We start from the raw sequence: 14,693 nt of genomic DNA, 5'->3' as shown, positions 1-14,693 counted from the left end.
TATATATAGGATTAAAAGCGTTTGTAGCTTTAAGATAAGATTACTGGTGTTTAAACATTTAGCGGAATCCGCGTTACGCTACAGCATTACTCTGTACGGTCAATGTTCACAGTAAGAGTGATTGATAGGATCATAAACCACATGGTGATTGCATTAAAGCACATTATATCTGATACTGGAAACAAAAGAGAAAACTAGCAAGTTGGGTTTTTTTTTTTTTTTTTTTTACTTTCTTACGAACGTTGCAATTTAAGACAAAATTATTTTATTGATACCTACGAAACTCCCGCGAATAAAAGTAGAGGTTTGAGGAGTACTGAGAGGCTCGTAATTCCAAACATATGCACGCTGCACGGAAACAAAACATTGCTATTATTACATTCCTTTATTTGATGCACTTCCAGAGTCCCTAATTAATCTAACCTCGACCAGAATACTTAAGAGATAACCAAACAAATGGTTGCAAACATCTGAATTATTGATACCGTAGCTTGGCCGCGTTAGAATATTTTTTATTTTTTTTTTATTTTGTCGTATTGCACATCTTGTCAAGTGCAAAACTGCGTTTGTATAATTTTTTATTTGAACGATGTATATTTCTCATGCAATACAGTGCGTTGAGTGACAATTAGACTGCATAGAATCATATATGAATGTCAGCGGTTGTTTGTTTAATTTTTTCTCAATGTTTTGTTGTTTTTTGTTGCTTTTTTTGTGCCATGGCGTGTCCGCGTGCTCTTTCTTTCTTTTTCTCTTAGAATTGTTAATATTATGCATTTCACCTGGTTGCATGGTTCCACACACAAACACACTACTGCTTTCGTTGCCCAGCCCTCTTTATTCTTTATTTGCACTGCGAAATAAACATTATTATGATCATTGGCAGCCGTTTCAAGTGCCAAATCTTAATAAAGGGTTCGAAGTTTTGCAAATTATCTTCAGGTTTGAAGGGCGTGCAGCCCTTCACCAAGCTTCGTAGATTTTCATGCGCTATATCTGTAGAATCGATGTAACGTAGGGGCCTACGTATTCTGAGTAAGCTGATTTGAACAAGGCCGATGCCATGGTAGAGTGACAAAGGCTTATTCGGGAAGCATTGTGCACCAAAAATATGTATAAATTGTAAATTGAATTTCTGCTGGTGGAGCCTTTTTTTCTGCGTGTCCCCAAACACACGACACATAAAAGCTTCTTTCTTTTTCGTTAATAATCCGTCGCAAAAAGAAAAAAAAAGTCTGAAAATTCACATGGTTGAGACTTAGAGACTTTTTAGTGCTGTGTTGTTTACCCGCAATCTCGGTTTTTTTTTTTCAATAGAGACTTTTTAGTGTTGTGTTGTTTACCCGCAGTTTCGGGTTTTTTTTCAATAGAGGCTTTTTAGTGTTGTGTTGTTTACCCGCAGTCTCGAAGTTTTTTCAATAGAGACTTTTTAGTGCTGTGTCGTTTACCCGCAGTCTCGGATTTTTTTCAACCATGTGCAATGTACACCAGCTCGTTTGTGCCCTTACATTCTGAAAATTCAGTTTAAAGATTACAATTTTTTTCGGGCTTCCTATTGCGTCGTGCTAGTCCGTTGTGCCCGCCAAGTATGCATTGAAATAAGAACACATCTCTGTACACCACGAACTACAAATAGCAGCTAATTCAAAATCTCAGTCGTGTATTTCTTCATTGCAAGCTACTCCGCAAAGTGACCGCTTTGTGTAATTAGAAGACGCGCTTCGCGTCTTCTAATTACACAAACTAATATAAACATCAAAGTTATATCACGAATCATATCTTGACAAACGTTTAAACAACTAATTGATACACTTCGAAATTGTATTTAGTATTTTGGAGGGACGTGACAATAAAATAAATGGACCTGTTTTTTTTTTATATAATATTTATTCCATGACCAACGACGCTATTCAGTATCTGCAGAAGGAATTTCCGACAGTTGGATTACACTAAACCCTAACAGGCACATTTCATTTCTAGGTCCTTTTTTACTATTGGAAATGTTTGTATTCAGAGAAGTGACTACGATAATCTGTACAAGTTTTTTTCGCAGAGTCTCCTGTGGGATATATCTGGCAGGATATTTCGTAATAATTACAGCTGTATTTCGGGGCCCCTTTTCTCTAGTTCATCTGATATGTTAGTACCTCTCGCTTGGTTTATATCACGTCATACAAAAGTTTCACTTTTGAATGTTGTATTCATTTCACAGGGTCAAAACAGCACGCAGACAAAGAGTTACAACGAGTTATGAAGAAATTAAAATTTTTATGGGTATATATCATAAGCACCACCGGTATCTGATTGAAAATTAAAAAAAAAAAAAACGGCAGCGTTTGCGGATTGCAAATGGAGTGTCATTCTCCAAACGTAAATGCTAATAAATTGGGTATTTGATCGTGCGGCATCAATCTACATGCCTAGTTTCCACTGATTTTGCCAATCAGAAATTTCTTGTTTTATCGTAATAAAGGCACGTGATATATATGTGATGTTAATTCAGTGTAATTTGTTTTTTGTGTGTTAACCTCATTTGCGATTCCTGGAGTGTATGTATAGACATCTAAAACTGGAAACCATTGTCTTTTTTTTTTTTTTCGTTGAAATAAATGCAAAAATGTGGTGAGTTACAAAAAAAATTACACCATCTTCCCGAGGGGAACCATGGGGTGATGCGGAGCATCGTTCCATCACACTTCATCGGAAGAACGGAGTGAAGTGGAGTCAACAGCGGTGAACTGAACGCGCGCAGAAATTGGTTTGCTCTTTATGTTTATACAGGATATGCGCCTCAACGGGTAATCGGTCTCTTAGCTGTAGATGAGAAATTTAGCCAGTGCAGTACAACCGCTAACCCGGGATTCTTAACGTGCATCACGCAGTTGTCATGACACGAACGCGTGCCGGTACGAAACTCATCCAGATCGGAACGGGCGGGGGTGGCGGGGACTCGAACCCAGGAGGTTCCCAGCGCAAGCTTTCGCTCCACGCTCCGAGCTGAGACGCGTTAGCCCACTCGGCCACTTCCTCCCCTCGAACGCGCGCAGCGCGCTACCGCTGCTTATATTCAAACTTGAAGGAGAAGAAACTAGAGGAGGAGAGTTGCGCCTGCGCGCGCGGTGTGAGTAGAAGCGAAGGCACGCGAAGTGCACGCAGCTGTTGGAGAGAGTGAGAACGCACGCGCAGCGAGGAGAGTTGCGCATGCGTAGTGTGAGTGCGGACTACGACGCCGCGGGACATAGCCCGAGCAAGAGATGCTCCGCATCTAATTAGAAGGCCTCCCCTAGTTTTCTTGATTGAACTCGCAACTCGTAACTGTTAATCTGGCCCTGTCTCGCCCTTGTCGTTTTCAGCGCCTTTTTCTTGACCAACTGATCGCTTCGTTGACTTGTAAGTTATGATTTAAGATAGCGATAGATATTTTAAAATTTGGCATCTTAGGCCAACCCCTAGCTCAGCATTCAGACAGAGACTGAGGGATCAGCGATGCGTATACACCAACTCATCTCTGTGACGTCACGGCGCGGTGGTGGCGCGTCGGTCGCACTTCCGGTCTGGGGCTGTGGGTAGAAGTCCCCATGCCAGACGTGTATTCCTGCTTTGTTTTGAAAGGAATCACACAAAAACCTGCTTTCTCGTCAAAACGCCGGGACTGGGGCTGTACTAAAGAATCCCGGACAAAAGCTCACCGGGACAGAAGCTCACCGGACAAAAGCTTACCGGACAAAAGCTCACCCATTTTTTCACAGACCCGGACAAAAGCTCACCAGGAGAAATTTTTATGTTGGTCTTAACACGAGTGCGGACGACTTAGGCGCATGCGTGCGACATTAAAATACAACGATAAATTAAATGTGACAGGCGCATTATTTGCTGATTAGAGCAGAAACAAGTTTATTCACTTCAAATATTACCCTGAATCCCCCAAAAAACCCATGCATTAGTAATGAAGAGATATTGTGCCTAACCTTTATGTGCGCGTTTACGTGACTAAAGTGCTATGACAAAGCGAGGTCACCAAAGGGTGACTTCGCTTCTTCGGTCACTCTTCGGGCTCAAAAACTTCGGTTCACGAAATTTCTTGGGCGTGGCACAAGGGTGCTTCGTCATACCTTGAGTAAAGCAAGCTTCATCTTATCAGCTCCACTAAGTTTCAGTGACCTAAATTTTGGTCCCAAATCGTTGCTTCTCTGCCTGTTATGGTTTATCTGTCGACACCTTTCCATGGGGTGGGATGCCAGTTCTCCTAAAAATTGTGCAATGTCCATCGCGTCCGCACTTTATCCCAGCCCGTGTTTCGCCCGGGTAGCAAAAAAAAAATGAGGTGAGCTTTTGTCCGGGTCTGTGAAAAGACGGGTGAGCTTTTGTCCGGTGAGCTTTTGTCCGGTGAGCTTCTGTCCGGTGAGCTTTTGTCCGGTGAGCTTTTGTCCGGTTACCGTACTAAAAGAGTCGAGAAAGGTTTGAAGGTCAGTTTTCACCTGCTCGGTTCGTCCGAGAATCTGGATATGTGCCGTGAAAAGGGAAAGGCAGACGCCGTCGGACAACGATTGCTTGGACGGGAAGCACTTTGGGTTGAATTCACAGATACTTGTGGTTATCAGATTTATTTGTTTTGTTCCAACATGAACGCCAGAAAACCGTCAAGTTGTGCGGACCGCCTGCGGACTACGTTCAATGCGTCTTCAAGTTCAAACGGCCACCTGATCGTTCGAACTGTCGTCTGCTCTTTTAAACGTTTCTGCTTGTCGTCTGCTCTCTTATACGACGCCGGGCCGTAGACCAAATGTGAGCCCGGTACTTGCTATAAGTAAGTAAGTGCAGGTCTCAAAAGACTTAAGTTTGAAGATTGGTAAGCAGGCTCGATGTAAACAGTAAATACAAGGAGATGTTGATCATTGTTACCAGTGACCATCACTGACTTGCTATGCCTAATAGACTTGGTCCGATTCTGCTTGCGATTTTTAGTATCGACGTCGACCATCTCAGCTACGGTTCACGCCTTTGTAGCCCGAGCGGCGTCGCGACTGAAAATTGCGAGCGAAATCTCATCATGCGAATCAGGTTTTAGCGTATATACTGCGGCGTCCACGCGGAATGAATCGCCACATGTCACATTATTCACGCGAACTTTAGCGCTGTAGCGAGCCTCGGTAATTTCGCTGACGCCGCTCAAGTAGTCAGACATCGCCAGGAAGACGTAGAATCAACAATTCGAACGCGAAAAAGAGCAGGGGGACTCACACCGACGCCGACAACATCGCATTTCAATGGTTTGTTTATGGGCGACGGCGATCTCCTTGCCCACACCCCCACCGCGCATGCGCGGCGCCGGTGGCGTCCGCTAGGGGCGCTCCGGTTTGTTTGTAAACATGAGTTGGTGTATAGTCTAAAATGTTCACGATTCAAAAAGCACGGCTCTTTTTTTATTATTATAATTTTTATAAACACACGGTACATTCCAAACTCACGACGACGACACAGCATTGTCTCACTGTTTTCACAACACATAGCTTGTCCCCCCAAAATTTACAGTATTTTCCTCATTGCAAAAATGATCTACGCATCGCCGAACGTTCATTCTCCGCTCAACATGTTGAGGTAGCCATCCGAACCAGATTCCAAAGTTTCAGAACTAACCGTTAACATGTACCAAGGTTATAAGTGATTTTCTGAAATTGTCAATGGGAATATGGCGAACATGAAGCTGAGTTACGGTTCCTGGAGCGCGCCTTCGACTGGCGTCTTTACCGCGTCCAAAAACGTGGTCCCTCGATTTCCGCCTCGTGACGTCATAGAAGTGTCACGCCGTCGCCGGTCGCGATCCTGGCGGTAGTCCCAGTAGCAGTTGGGGATGTTGTAGACATTGTTCTGCTGCAGCTCCCGCTCCAGATTCACATTCCACGGAAGCTTGAGCAGCCCAGGAGTTTGGACTTAGAAAACCTGTATTACAGAGAGTGTTCAACTGCTCGATCAGAGTCGCGTGGTTTGTGGGTCACGTTCGCAATACGAGCTGCGAGGAAGTGACGAGCGCGTTGATCGTCTGCCAGCGTCTCTGCCTTTCCGCCCGCTTTCATCCTCGCCGAGCGATAACGGAGCGCAAGCGCACTTGCGACCAGTCAGAGCAGGACGCCATTTTTCGACGTCGTCAGAGCATGTGGCAGCAGGGATCACGTGACCACCTACGTACCCCCTCCCCCTCTTTTCTCCCAACATCTCAGTTCGTTTTTATTTTCACCGCGTTCTTCTCTCTCACTCCGGGGCATTTTTCTCCGCGTTTTGTTTCTTTGTTTGTTTGTTTCTTTATTTTTTTCGTTACGAGCTGGAATCTGGACAGCGCGCTGAAATACGCTAACATCCCGTTGCCGGCGAAGCAGTTAAAATCTTCCTTTGTGGTGTTTCTGTTTGACGTCCCCCGGTGGTTTTGACGCCCCCCGTTTAAATATTCGTTTCTCTTTCTTTTGACACCTCGAGCTTTGGAGCCTCGGAGTTTGGACTGGAAAGTGATCGAAAGTTGAGGTCAAACTAATATTTTGCTTGCAGGAGACGTCGCGGTTCAACTTGCATTTTGAAAAACATATCTGCAGTGGACCGCAGTTTTTAGGAGCTTTTTAAGTGATGTGGAATGAAAAAAAAAATATAGAGCCCATCCACTTTACGTGAAGATAGAAGACCAGGGAAGCTGTTATCTTTACGACAAGTTTACGACAACTATGCTACATCTTTACAAATTCTTTATGATTGCAACGAAGACACGTACACGACTTCCTTGTTTAATTGTCTTCATTTAATTCTTTGTGACTAAAGTGATTATTGCCTTAAGGTCACTATGGTAAACCACCATTGGTTGTATTTTGACTTCGGATGCGTTCTTGCCAAGCGTGAGGTCGATACACCTTCTGTTGTTGGTCGTTGGCATACGTATACGTCTTGGTGTACGACTACTTCAGGTTCTACAGAGGCTTCGACTCTTTATCAGTGATGCTGATAAGCAGCCCAGGTCTCTTTATAAGCATCGTGGAAGAAAAAGAAAAGAAGGTTAGATCGGCGCGTTCTGCCTTCAGCCTCGTCACAGCTCACTTTTAGCTGAGAAAAGTGGGCGATCGTAGACGGTAACAAGGGATCAAGACCTCACTATCTAATAATGCCCAGGAAGGCTGATTCGAGCGGGTTGCCCCCTCTGTTTATTTACACTTGTCACAACCAATCGAAACAAAGGAGCGCTGTTTCAACGAGTTTTTAGTTAACATCCATGGACGCATTTTTTCCAGATCCTAGCATATAACAACTTCACTGTAAAAAAAAAAAAAAAAAAAAAAAAAAAAAAAAATATATATATATATATAAGAGAGAAAGAGAACGCACCTGGTATCGCTGCGCCGCAGCGATACCAGGTGAGTTTAAGGCCCTTCCCGCATGCTTTTCAATGGGCGGAAGGCGAACAAAAAGAGTTCGAAATAAGGACTTAACGCAGAAGGCTGCGTTCCTCCAGCGCCTCATAATTTGACGAGCCTTAAACGAAAAGCATGTTTTTTTTTTTTTTTTGCCATCCCGCTTCCTGTTTTTTTTATCCGTAACATGGGTCTAAAGCATCAAACTGCCGGTCGGTTTTTTCTTATAAAATCACAAACAGTAGTTTTCTTTTAGTAAAAAATAGGGCCAAGAAACTGGCCAGGGTCTACGGTGGGTGGCGACCCAGATGACCAAGTCCACTAGCGGGGTGTATTTGGTGTTCGTATTGATAGATGGAGTCGGGAGCAGCGTCTGAAGGTGCAGCCAACGTTGCTAGAACACTCAGTTGGGAAACTCGCCGTCGAAACCTGGGCCGCTGGCGTCCACCGAGACCGAGCTAAATGCGACAACAGCGCCACTCTTTATCATTTGTCTGTACTGTGGTCACCTTGAGCTCTTTGAAAGCCTGTTCTTGCGTAAAAACAAACGGAAAGGACTCTTTTTGTATGAAATTTATTGGAGATTAGTACAAAAAGAGGGGCACGTTATGTTTTTAAAATCTTTAGTTTGCAGGGTTTTGCGGCACAATTAATATTGTTTTTATACAACCAGGCCTCAGCGGGTCTTTCAGGTAGCGCGTCCCAACCTAGGTGCATTTCAACTTCGGTAGTCCAACGCGGCGCGTCCACCGGGGAGAAAGGGGTGCCACCCCCATAACCTCTTCCGCTGTATCTGTTCATAAAGCCAAAATAGAAGTCACGTGCAGTTCCTCGAGTGGCCGCTGCTGGAGAAATGGTGGCGTTGTGTTCGTCATTAGCTCGGTGCTCGGAGACAGATTGGGGCCACTTTTTCAAAGCTGTCTCTACGGGAGTTTCCCAACGGACTGTTTTAGTAACGTTGGGTGCAGCCGACCAGCGAAAGATAGCAGACGGCACGCAGTCGAAATCCGTAGGCAGCAAAAGCGCCGCCGTTACGCAGACGCGTTTTTTTACTTTAAGTTTTGCTTTTATTGTTCGCATTTATTTTTTAGCCGAAGGTGCATTTAAAAAAGATTATGTTCATTTTAATAAACCACGGTGGTTTGCGAGCCGTCGCGATTAGGAGGTAGCGCCATCTATCAATACGAGCGCCAAACACACCCCGCTACTGGAACCCTGTCGTCTGCGTTGCTGCCCGCCGTAGCCCTGGCAAGTTTCTTGACCTTATTTTTTACAGAATGAAAGCTACGCTTTGTAATTTTACAAGAAAAAACCGACCTGTGAAATACACCTTTGAGGAAAAGTTTAGATTGCTACGTGCAAGCGTCGATTTTTACGGTCCATTTTAGATCGGGCCTGGTGACTTGAACCGCCCTATATATATATATATATATAGAGAGAGAGAGAGAGAGAAGAAAAAAGCCCTTGCTGAAAGCAGCAACCACGGACGGTTTATTCTTCAATGTTTCGGCCGGAGTCCGGCCTTCGTCAGGAAGAAGTTTCAAAGATGAACGCGGGTGGTATTTATACAATGCTACGGTCGAGTCCAAGTTTCAGAAACGGCGGGATGGCGGTTGGAGTTTCCAAAGAAGCGTAGAAAGAGTTCCCAGATGGGCAAACGTTTATACAATGCTACGGTCGAGTCCAAGTTTAAAAAAAGGCGGGATGACGGTTGGAGTTTCCAAAAAAGTGTAGAAAGAGTTCCCAGATGGGCAAACGTTTATGCAATGCTACGGTCGGGTCCAAATTTCGGCGGGGTGGCGGTTGGAGCTTTCGGGAGAGGGAAGCGTAGGGCAGCTCGCATCCGGGTGAATAATTTTTTACGTCCCAGTTATATACCCACGCCTTCAGCCTCCCACCCCCATGCCCGTTATATATATATCGTAAAAAGGAGGTAAATGCTTTAAAATGTATTTATTGGACGACGTTCCGAGCGGGGACCGGTCTTCATCAGGTCATAATATATATATATATATATATATATATATATATATATATATATATATATATAAATTTCTCTTACATCAGCTATCAGGCCGCAGATATAAATGTCTTCATTGTGCTCAACATTACAGAATGTGGCACCGTTGCTTTTCGTGATTTATTTCACGCGTTACATATAGACAAAGGCGCGGAATGTCGCGTCATAAAATTTGCACTTGGTTCTATGATTGTATTCTTCTCAGCCTTGAATTCTCTCGGGTGCTCTGCCTGCGTTCAATGTTTCCTCCATTCCACGGGTCTTCCCGCCAGAAAGAAACGAGCAACTATTTTTTTTCGGCAAGCCTGGATACCTTTATATACACGCGTTGTCCTCTATATTTACTTGTCTTATGCCAGCATTGTATTTAGGCAACGTTTCATCGGAGTGCTACTAGTTTGCAAATAAGTAGGAAGTACGTTCACCTGAGCGCATCGGAGCTTTTCTTTGAACCGTTGAACCTGCTCAACGCTTGTTTCGTAGGTTACGACATATAACGGGTAACACAGGTAGTCCAAAGAGAAATGGACAACGTTTCACCATAATCTGTAGCACGTTTCTTGATTTCGTTAGATTATGTCATGAAAACATAGCTTGAAATTGCGGACTTTGTTCACCGTCCGTGAAATTCGGACTTCGAACTTAAAATTAAAAGTGTCAAACTTTTCAAACTCGAACCTCGAAAAATCGAAATTTTCAGAACCATTCGAGCTCGCCTTTTGGGAGGTTTGTGGAGCCCCTAGACAGCCCCATCAGAAACTAAACAGTACACAAGACACGAATCCACTGCGTCGGCGGCGGGAAGCCGCAGCATTTGTGACGTCATTTGTTTCCACTTCGGGACAACTTTAGACGCATGAGTGGAATAGGACGCTTAACACACTAGTCAGGGACGCTCTCCAGGCCACGGAGCTGAACGGTGCCAGTTATTGAAAACAAACAGGCAAGAACCGGCCCCCCAACATCCCCGGTTAATTAAAAAAAATCACTTCGTATAACTTTTTTTTAATGACATAACGGTTAGTCCTGAAACATTGACCGTTAGTCCGAACCGCTAGCGCTACATTTGACGGAAATGGAGTGTTTGGCGATGCGTTGTTTATTTTTGCGATACAAAAAAACGAAAAATTACTGTAATGTTTTATGATTTCGTTTTTGTTTTGTGTGTGTGTGTGTGTGTGTGGAGAGAGGGGGGGCACCCAGTACATTTCCTTTTTCGGTCGGAAATTTGTGTCATATCTTTATAGGCAAACACGCTGTCTACAAACAAACCCGGGTACGTAGGCTTATAAAACAGATTCGAGTGAGGTGAGGCGTCTGTGAGTGCGCCGTACTGACAGCAGCACCAACGCAGTGGCATGACGACAAAGAGTCGCGTGTTGGTCTATATATGATGTCGTTAATTGTGCGGCGATGTACTACCTCTTAGCCTGCATTTCCCCGTGCAGTTTTTGTTTATTGCCTTTTTTTTTTGCGACCGTTTTATTTTTGCCATTGCATAAAATATGATGCGTTTCGTTTTAGAGCGCAGCTCTTAGGCGCCCGTTTCCGGCTTCAGCGGCGTCGCCGTCGTCGTCGCCGTCGCCGTCGCCATCGGCGTAACCGCGCGGTGCATTATGGGACGTGTGACGTCACTGATGACGTCCCAAGCAGCACATAAACGTGAAGAAAACGTCGAAAGAACGTCGAAGACGTCTGTAACGTGACGTCGTAAAACGTCGAAGGTCCGGACGTTACCTTCCTTCGACGTCGATGAAACCTTTAAATGTCCGCGAGGAAAGGTGCACAGAAGGTCGAGGGGACGTTCCAAATGACGTTTGTTGCACGTCACATGCACGTCTCAGTAGGCCGTTGCGTCCTCCCTCGACGTTTATGGTACGTGTGTTTACGACATCCGGACTACCAGCGACGTTGACAGAACGTCGAGAAACCTTTCCAAATTACGTGCCCTAGCCGTCGTAGGAAAACGTTGTCCCCCCCCCCCCCCCCCCACACACACACACAAAAAGGTACTTTTTGATATTATTGCGAAGGCAAGTTGCTATCATGCAAGTACGAAGGAAGTAACTAAAACACGGGTTTGGTACGAACTGTTTATTTGAGCATTTTCCGACATGAGATACAATACGGAGCGCCTCCAAAACACGTCCCTGGATGTGCCAGCCTCAAAGATATAAAATAACAAATTCACGTAAATAAATGAACAAGAGACAATGTCATGCAGCGCGAAATTTTCCTCCGCTTACCTCGTTCTGCTTCTGATTAATGCGCTGACGCGCGTGCTATAGCCGCCCCATTGCGCGTAGCTGGTACTCTCGCTGCATGCACGGGAATGGTTTCAGAAGGGGGATCCTGTCCGCTGGGCGTTCTTGATTGGGATCGTCGGAGGCGTCTGAAGGGTCTTGATCGGAGACTGGACTTGACGCGCCGTTATGTGAACTGCCACTTGTCTTCTGGGTGGCGTCATTCATATCCTCACAGGCACCTTGATCCGAGCAGTAGTACGACTCAGCGTGTGAAGCGTTATTGCCTTGAAAAAGGTCCTCGAGCCTTGACTGAATACGACGGCGTTTTTGGCGATCACCGACTTCTTCATAGGGGCGACTTGAACGACTCATCCAATCGCAGCACTTATACTGTATGCAGACTCGAATAAAAATCACGGCGACATAGCAGCCTGCCTCGTAGACCCGTAGACGTGACGGCCGGTGCTAGTGACTGGCTTTCGGAAAAAGCTGGACCGGGTCCCAGAGCTGTTCTCTCTGAGCCAATTCGAAGAACAGAACATTCAGTGAAATATTTTGGCAACGACTGAAGAAATACGTCCACCCGGAACTTAGACTTGTCAATTGTTCGTCCTTCGCTATCTTCCCCCACTTTTCGCTCTCGCCCTCTTCTTGCCGAGTTTCCCGACGCATCGCATGGGGCTCTATGGAGATGCCACTGGCATCACCCCTGCCTACCTTTCCCCCTCTCTCTCGCGCCGTGCCGGCTGTTTTTTTTTTCTTTTTTTTTTTTCTTTCTTTGTGTTTTTTTTTTTTCGGCACGTAAGTGCGGACTGGACGCTTTTTGGACCGTCATCTGGGCCATTCAGGGGTTGGCATCATGAATGTCAATTTCCACAAAACCGTTGACAGTATCTACCGGATTGCGTCATTGCCGGGCCTTCTTTTTTTTTGAGTCAATTCTAAAAATGCGCAAGTGTGCAGTGAAGTTGTGCTCTGGTATAGTGTGTGCTGGCATGCGATTTTCGTTTGGGTACGTCCCCAGTGGCAACGAAAGCCAGATCTGTATTGACAGTCACGTGACAAGACTTTGCGCCCCGATCTACCGAAAGTGCTAAGGCGCTGGAAGTTGGTGTTATGAATGAACTGTGATGTTGATGCAAATTTTTTGGTTGTGCGCAGGTGAGCATGGGTTACAATATACGAAGAGAAATTGACGATCCTCAAAACAATCTCGGGTGGTCGCGGAGCAGTATGGATGCTCCTAGGAAAGGATGCAGGCCTGAAATCACCTGGAGTGGGGATAGTGTAGCGGCGCCCGTGAGGCGCGTGCCAGGGCCCAGGACCCATGGAAAAAGACAACGCGCATGCAAAATGCAAGAATGGTACAATTCGATCCGTTCTAGGCGCCATGGGCTTCGCAAATTAAACCCGTAACAATATTTTAAACAAACCAAAATTATAACAAGCACATCCTAAAAGGAATGATATTCCCAACATGCTTTCATATTATTTTTTCTTCCGTTTACATTGAGTTTTGTAAATGCCCTCTTTAGCGTCATCGATGTGCAATTAATAGCATTTTGAAATACGCAAATTAATGTATAAATAATTAAACTTCTCAACCTCTCAAAAATTAAGTTTTGTTTGCGGCTCTTGAGCACTGTCACCTTGACCACAGTGATTCTGCGGCTGGAGATTGAGCTGGAAAATCTAAAAACGTCGAACAAAACGTGAGTGGTCGCGACGTCGCTGAAACGTCACTGACGGGGCAATAATGTAACGTCACCCTGGACTTTATTTTAACTTTGAAGACACGGGAGTGTTCGACGTGGCTAAAACGTTTTGTCTTGACGTCGTGGCGACGTTAAAGTTGAAACGTGACGTCGCCAGCACGTCACAGACAGGACAATAATGGGACGTCATTTATGAACTTCAGTTCAACGTCAAAGAAACGTGATAATTGGACGTTGTGAGAACGTCGTGCATCGACGTCGTGGGAACGGTGACGACGTTTGAGTTGAAATACAACGTCGTCACAACGTCACTGATTGGACTCTAATGGAACGTTATATAAGGACGTCACCTCAACGTCGAAGAAACGTGATCGAAGTCATGCGGGACGTCACGGACGTCCGGGACTTTTTCTCGACGTCTCCACGACGTTTTGTGCTGCCTGGGGTCATCAGTTACAATGACGATGACGTTATCAGTGTGTCATCACAATGACGTCCCGTGACGTCACCGATGACGTCATCACGATGACGATGACGTAATCGAAATGGCATCATCGCCATTGTCACGTGACCTCACAGGGGTCACGTGAAGCCACTGGGGTCCCGTGACCCCCGTCATCTCGCGTGACCCTCGTGAGGCAACGGCGACGCCGCTCGGAGGGAGGAGTAGCAAACAGGATGAGGAGGTGAGGAGGAGGGTGGAGGGGTATACCTTCCCCTCAGTACCCTTCCCTCCTCCTCCTCAAGAGCTGCGCTCTAATTTGTCGTTACAGGGAGTTGTAAACGGCTTTCACTTTTTTTGTTTTTGCTTAGTCAATTCTTTGTTAGCTATTTTTCCAGCTAAGCAATGAATAGTGGCTGGGCAGTCGAACAGAGCTAACCTGACTTCTACAATACAAAGAAGTACCCACAAAATGAGAACCGTTTTTTTGTTTTTTTTTTGGGGGGGGGGGGGTTCTTTTGGTTCAGCGAAATGAACTCGTGGCACAGAGCTCGAACTCTGTGAGAATGCGACGCAAGCGGCTGAGATATATGAAGGCGAACGTTTGACATCATGATTTTACCTAAGCCTAATATCGTCCAAACAAGAACTGACATTATGGACGCTTGTGGGAATTATATCAGTAATAAACACTTGTTTATCACTGATCGCATGTAAACGCATGTAAACTAACGCTTTAGGGAACTTTAGACAGCCGGCAAAAATCGGTTTCTCAACGTTTCGCACTGCAATTTACTACAAAGGTGCAAGTAGGTGGTGAAGGTTTGCAGTTAAAAAATCAGGGAATGAGACTACCACCTTCAGAAGATAAATAAACAGAAA

The sequence above is a fragment of the Ixodes scapularis genome, unplaced genomic scaffold (genome assembly GCF_016920785.2).
Source record: "Ixodes scapularis isolate PalLabHiFi unplaced genomic scaffold, ASM1692078v2 ptg001192l_1__unscaffolded, whole genome shotgun sequence".
Lineage (NCBI taxonomy): Eukaryota > Metazoa > Arthropoda > Arachnida > Ixodida > Ixodidae > Ixodes > Ixodes scapularis.
The sequence above is the reverse complement of the archived record's forward strand: the minus strand, read 5'-3'. Positions refer to the sequence as shown.